Source organism: Corvus brachyrhynchos, unplaced genomic scaffold (genome assembly GCF_000691975.1).
Source record: "Corvus brachyrhynchos isolate BGI_N302 unplaced genomic scaffold, ASM69197v1 scaffold70, whole genome shotgun sequence".
Classification (NCBI taxonomy): Eukaryota; Metazoa; Chordata; class Aves; order Passeriformes; family Corvidae; genus Corvus; species Corvus brachyrhynchos.
The window spans coordinates 1,159,351-1,166,101 of NW_008236217.1; positions in this window are offsets into that span (position 1 = coordinate 1,159,351).

Below are 6,751 nucleotides of genomic sequence, written 5' to 3' on the forward strand. Positions count from 1 at the left end.
GCCCCTAGTGCCATCCTCCAGTTGTTGCTTTGGCTTTTTGTTCTGCATTTAATTACCATCTTTGCACATTTCTTCACCCATTCCACACTGTGCATGGCACTAGGATCAGATGGGCCAAAAAATAAATAAGTATGTGCAAAGAGCCTGCTCCTGATGTGTTGCTAGATATACCAGAAGGTGCACTCATTCAGCCTGCTTTTGTACAGTGATGTGGAAGGGGAAATATCTTGAGCAACTGGCAAAAGCCAGCATGATTCAGGCAGGCAGGTGGCCCTGCATGCTGGCAGGGAGAAGGGCAGGAAGGAGTGCGAGACTCACACTGCCTATTAGCAGTAGCTGGAGGCAAGCAGGAGCTGTGACCCACACATGCAAACTGCCTTCTTGCATCTCCTGCCAGCAAGGTGCTGTCCCCATTCACACAGCCACCCTGATCTATTTGCCAGAAGAGCTGAGGGAAAATGATTAGAGAATGGTCAAGACCTCTGAGTGACATGGACATTTCTTCTCCTTTTAGAGATGAGAGCACACCATTGCCAAGGGCAGTCAAGTACCAAGGACACAGACTGTCTGCTCTGACGACTTTTGAGGGAGAACAGGGCTTCATGCAAAGACCCCTTACACTGCAAGGTGAGCTTGGCTAAATGGAAGCACATAGAGAGAATATGTGAGAATGTACAAGGGCCATGAGGCACTCCCTGTGATGGGAGACTACAGAGTGATCTACTTCACATAATTCAAAAATTATAAGGCAACTTGTTAACAGTGCTGCAGTAGTAGGAAAGAGATTTCTGAATGGGCACTCCCATTTAGGGAAGTTTACATTACAGTCCAGTGGCTAGAAGCAGAGTCAAAAAACAGATGCAGAAGAGAAAAAGAGGGTCTAAATGTTATATGAGGGTAACAAAAAAAAACAAACAACAACAACAAAAAAGGCTTTTCTAACGTCCTAGTTAACTCTCCAGACCTTTCAGTCTTTATGCCAAGACTAGGTGACATTCTAACAGATGCATCTGCAAATCTGAAAGAAGTTGCAGGCAAGCCTCAGAAATGACTGGAGTGGTACCCTGGATCTCTTACGCAATAGGTTACACTTGATGATCATAATGGTCTCTCCTGACCTTAAGCAATGAATCCCTGACATTCAGCTTTATTGTACAGCATGTTCGGATCAAAAATAGCTGTTATCAGTGAAGTAAACAGAAAAATTAACAATGCCGTTGCTCCAGCACCCCTTGTGCTCCTTAATTTGTTGTTTCTTTATTTTATGTTGTCCTTAAATTTTTAGTGTGCTGTAGATCTACGTACTGGATATGCAGAAGCACATTACAGGGGTAATTATAAGGCAGCTGGAGGGTTTTGGCAGCTGGGAAGGGGATAACAAGCACTCTTGGCTCTTTGAGAGGCAGTGTGGGTTTGTGGGAGAAGGATTTTAGCTGAATGATAAGATTGTCAGCAGGGAGAGTCAAAGGGGCTGACAACAGTATTTGCATCATTTTGGAGTTAACCACTTCCAGAAAAGAACATCAGTTTGCAGCAAAATAGAAGCTATTGTTTACCCTGCAGACTGGTAATCTCTTGAATCTTGCAGCAAAGGGCTTTTTTCAGTGCAGCTTTAAACCTGAACTGTAGGGTGTTTACAGAGGTTTAAGGCCAAATGCTTCAGGAAAGCCACTGTCACAACACGCGGCTCTCGGTGCTGTGTGTGCTGTAGGAGTCTGCCCTGGTGCAGAACCAGGGCCCACATCCATAGCAGTGCACAGCTGAGGAAGACCTTGCTTCACTGGCTTCACTTTGCCACAATGACTCTAGCTTGGGGTGTTTGTTCTCCTCCTCAAAGCATAGATACCACTACTCTGCTCCCGTGTTGCCTGTGAAGACTTCAACCTTGCACCTAGGGAAGGGTGGTCCATGTAGAAACCTGGCTTTAGGGAGGGTACAAGCAAAGCTGGGTCCAGGGAGGCAGGACCAGGACACCTAAGGTGCCTCTCACTAGCATTTTGATTTGGATGAAAGAAACACATCTCCTGGTCAGGCCACATAACTTTGGTTTGATGATTCATACCATGAACGAGGATTGCAGCAGGGAAGCTGGGCTCTTCTGTGCTGGGAGAGGAGATGCAGGTGTCCACCTGAGGTGTTCCAACCTGCGGCTGCTCAGTCACAGGTAAAAGGGACTGACAGCACACCAGCACTGCTCTTGTGCTGCTCTGCTTGCTAAGACTCAGAGAGCCCTTACCCTCTGCGACTGTCAGACAAAACACCCTAATGTCTCTTGTTCCCCAAGATCAGAAGTGATTAAGTTAATTTATATTTCAGAAGGACCCATCAAAGGAACAGTCTTGGTCATGATGTGATCATCAGGAAGGCCAGAGTGTCTAGCCTCTCTTCTGTGACTGAGGATGTGAGGTTGGCTTTCTACTGAGAACCAACTCATGCCTCTCTCTCAAGTTTTCCTGCTTAATATCCCTGCCCTAAACCAAGGCTGTGCTAATTTTTCACTAATATCTGAGTAACAATGTAGGGGAAATATGAAGTGTTGAGGTTACAGAACAGTCCTGGGCTTGGTTGTCAGAAGCCAGCGTAATCTTTCACTCTCCCTGGTCAACACTGCCACGGAGCTGATTTCCAAGGTGTGCCTTAACTTCACCTTTGTAGGACCATTAGCTCCATTTATTTTAGCAAAATCCTCTCTAAGATGATCGTACTTCTCCAAACTTAAATTTTCCCTTTGGTTTTATGAGTATAAACTGTTGTTTGAATTGCTGAATGTTGTTGAAGACTGACCCTCCCAATTCATGACAACGATTGGCAAATCAGACCCTAAATTGTATGTCATTTCTCCACCAGAGAACAAAGTGCTTTGGCAGTCTGGATCAAAGGCACTATGTAAATTCAGGATTACTGTTGTTATAGTGAAATGAGTTCCTGGAAAATCACGTTGACTTCTCTTTTGAGATTGCCTGCAATGTGGAGACGTTGATGTCTAATGGCCTGGCACTGTACCTCTTGTAGGTATAGCCTATAAACAGAAATATATAATGAATAAGTAAATTATTATTGTTTTTAGGACCTCAGAACACAAGCTTATACACATGACACAATGTACATACAGGGCCTAAAGGTGTTAGAAAGAGACTAATAGGTGAGGTGTTCTGTTTAATCCAGCATGGACATCTCTTATATACTCTCCATCCCATTGTAGATGGACATTCAGTCGGGAAGATGAGGTGTTAGTTTGGATGGTACATCTTCAAATTTTTTGTTGTTGGCAAATCAATGTGAGGAAAAATGATGTTCTGTGTGAATTCCACAAAAGGGCTAGGGATTATGGTCGAGGAAGAGTCAGGACTCCATGAAGGCTCTGAGGGAAACTTCCAGACCTCCAGTATTTGAAGGGAGGCCACAAGAGAGATGGAGAGGGACTTTTTACAAGGGCATGTAGTGACAGGACATGGGTAACCACTTAAAACTGAAAGAGGGCAGGGTTAGGTTGGATATTAGGAAGGAATTCTTTACTGTGAGGGTGGTAAGGCACTGGAACAAGCTGCCCAGAGAAGCTGTGGATGCAGCATCCCTGGAAGTGTTCAAGACCACATTGTGTGGGGCTTCGAGCAACGTGGTCTAATTGAATGTGTCCCTGCCCATTGCAGGGGGCTTGGAACTAAATGATCTTTCAGTTCCCTTCCAACCCAAACCATTCTACAATTCTGTGAAATTCAGTTAGCACTTTACATTATACTTTCAGGCCACAGGAAAACTCACGTGAGCTGTGAAATGCCCTTACTTATATTCCTGATTCCTCCTACATCTGTAAAAGACTTGGGGAAAAGAAACTTTTTAAATGGGTTGTTTTTTGTGATCACTCTTCTGTGCAAGGTCCCAGCAATGGTGCTTCTGCCCTGCAGCAGCTCAGCAGCCCCTGGTTCACGGTAACCTGCCACCAAAAGCCATGCTGTGGCTGGCCAGCTGTGGCTCCTACAGGGACAGAGCCAGAAGAAACCTACTTCACCTTCTTGCTTAGTCAGGCTCCCCACCTTGTGACTGTCACAGTGTGCCATGTCCTCACGTTTGTCCTTGTTTTCTGAACCTCTGTGCTCCCCAAATGACTCGCAGGGATGAGCATATTGCCATGGCAACCAAAATAGAGAAGCTGGGCAAGGTTTGTTCTCCTGACCATCCCCAGTCTGTATCTGTGGGAGCATCTCTGGCACTGGTACAGGGAATGGCTCTGGGAGGGGACCCGTATGGGGTTGAGTTTCCCAGCAGGAAGCAGAATGTGCAGTCCTCATGAGGCACCTCTCATTAACTCTCCAGGGTGTACAACAGATGAGAGGATGGAGAGAAGGTTTTTTTCTCTGCCTCTGTACGTGGGCCAGCATGGCACAGGTGCTGCATGCAGGACACAAAGGCTGAGGCCAGCCTTGTGCCTGCCATCAGTACTGGGGCACTGGTGGAAAACACAGCTCAAAGAAGAAAACCAGCACCAGCATGGGGTTCCAGGAGGGAACCAGATACTCTTGCAGGGCAAGTTTCTTAGCCCAGGCTGATGGGGTAGGTTGGATCTCACATCTCGTTTGTTTGCTCGCGACATGAGAGACAGTGGAAGGGGCGTCCTCCAGCACTTCTGGAAGCCTCTGCAGACCCTTCATCACCAAGGCTTTGCTAGGAGGTTGATATGCCCCCAAAGGACTAAAATCCAGGCTTGGGATATGGCTGGAGCAGCCCTGACCCTCCCTCTCCAGGACCAGCTGCCACTGCACATATGCACGTCAGGAGAGAGGAAGTTAGCGGGGAAACATCGTGAAACTTCTGAAGGTGCTAATTAAGCAACTTTAAGTTATAAACATTTTTAATTGGACTCATTTTTGGTGTCACATACTATCTCTTGATGAGACAAGTCCTAAAATTAAAGCTGTTTTAATCTCTCTTTCTCTGCTCCTCCTCTCTACCCTGGTTGTCTTTCTGGTTGCAAAGTAGAAAGAAATCACTGAGGCTTCTGGGCTTTGCTGAAGACTGCTATTTTTAAGGTGTTATATTTGATTTACTTTAAATCTGACCAAAAATTCCACCTTGGGATCAGGCCTCCTTTATCAATATTATAGCTAACTTTCAGCTTCTGCATGTAGATTTTTAAGGAGGAAAGACGGAAATTGGGCTTGTAAGAGATGCTAGCTCACCACCTTAGTGATGACAGCATCATCCTTTAGTGTAACCTTTGCCCAGGGATATTGCAGCATACCACTGTCTGCTTTTGATAAATGATGCGTCATCATCTCTTTCTCTTTCTTTATTTTTTCTTTTTTTTTTAATTATTAAATGTTTCTTAAGTTACATAAATGGGTTTGTATTGAATTACAAGATCCAAACACCACCAGGTTTTCCTGCGTGCTCCTTTGTCACTGTCATGGGCCAACCAAAACTCTCCAGCCTTTAAGAGAGTGGAGACTGTGGTCCAGGCTGTGCAGGTCATACCCTGTTCTGCCCTGGGAATAGCTAAAGACATCAGATTTCAGCCCGTCTCTTATGAGCCCATTGCTGCTTCACATGTGATCTCTATTGTGCAAGACCAATTTTAAACCCAAGGTCTTGAAATTAATGACTCTCTATGAGAACCTTTCTCCAGGGGCTGAGGAGGACAGAGATGGAAGGGGCTGAAGATTTCACTATCCGTCTCACCTTTTCTTTCCTTTCCCTGCAAGTGCTCCTTAATGTGTCACTCTGCTGACAGCAGTGCTATTTTGGTCAATGTGCATGTATAGAGATGTCTGTGCATCTGCTGAGCAGCCACCAGCCAGGGATGTACAGGTCCGAGTGGATCTATACTGGAAGGGTGCTTGAGCATCCCGGTTGGTAGCAGCTGGTGCAGGTCAAGGGCTGTGCTCTCCACTGGGCAGCTCCTGCTTTTTGGGGGAGGTGGGAGGAGTGGACAGAGCTGCCCTAGGACTGCCCTGTGCTCAGGCTCTGCTCTTGCAGCTGAGGTTTGCTACTTTTACCTCCCCACTGATGGGGTCTGTACACTAAACTTCAGGGGGTTTATAACCTGTCCTGCCAAGAAGAGACAGATATTTCTGGAAGCAGCAAGATGTGGTCCTGGCAGCTTCCTCAATTCAGCATTGAGGCTCTTTCATAGCTTGCATAACCCCAATTTGCTTTGGGATTTTTGCTGAGGGGATGTGATGCCAAGGGCTGCACTCTAGAAGTTTTATTTCACTTCCAGGAGGCTGCCTGCCGTTTCTATATTATCTCACATGGTCATGGAGCACTGCAGGTAATAGAAACCTTTAGTTTTCATTGATTATTCATGGCACAGTTTGCTTTGCTAGGCATCCTCATAGGCCACAGAGCCCGCAGCCTCCCAGCATGCATGAGGGGAGACATTTCCTTGCCGCAGACAATTTGGCTTGAAAATTTCCTTGAAGTGTTCCAGTTCTGCAGATAATGAACTCTTGGGTGACTTTGACTTGGGTCCACTCCTCACCAACCGCTTATGCCAACTCTGGGCCTCCTGGATTCCCCTGGCCCAGCTGCTGCCCCCTGAGAGGGTTTGGTAGCCCCTTTATGCTGGGACCTTCCCTCCTTACATCCAGCCATGAACTCCATTTACTAATCCTGATCTCTGCCCTGCAGGGAACTGACTTAGGTCCCTGACAGTGTGAGCTGGGACCTAGTGAGGCCAGCAAGGAAATGTTGAAACTCAGACATCTCCATTTCACTTCAAATTTTGGGGGGAAATCCTGAAAAGCTCTTTCTG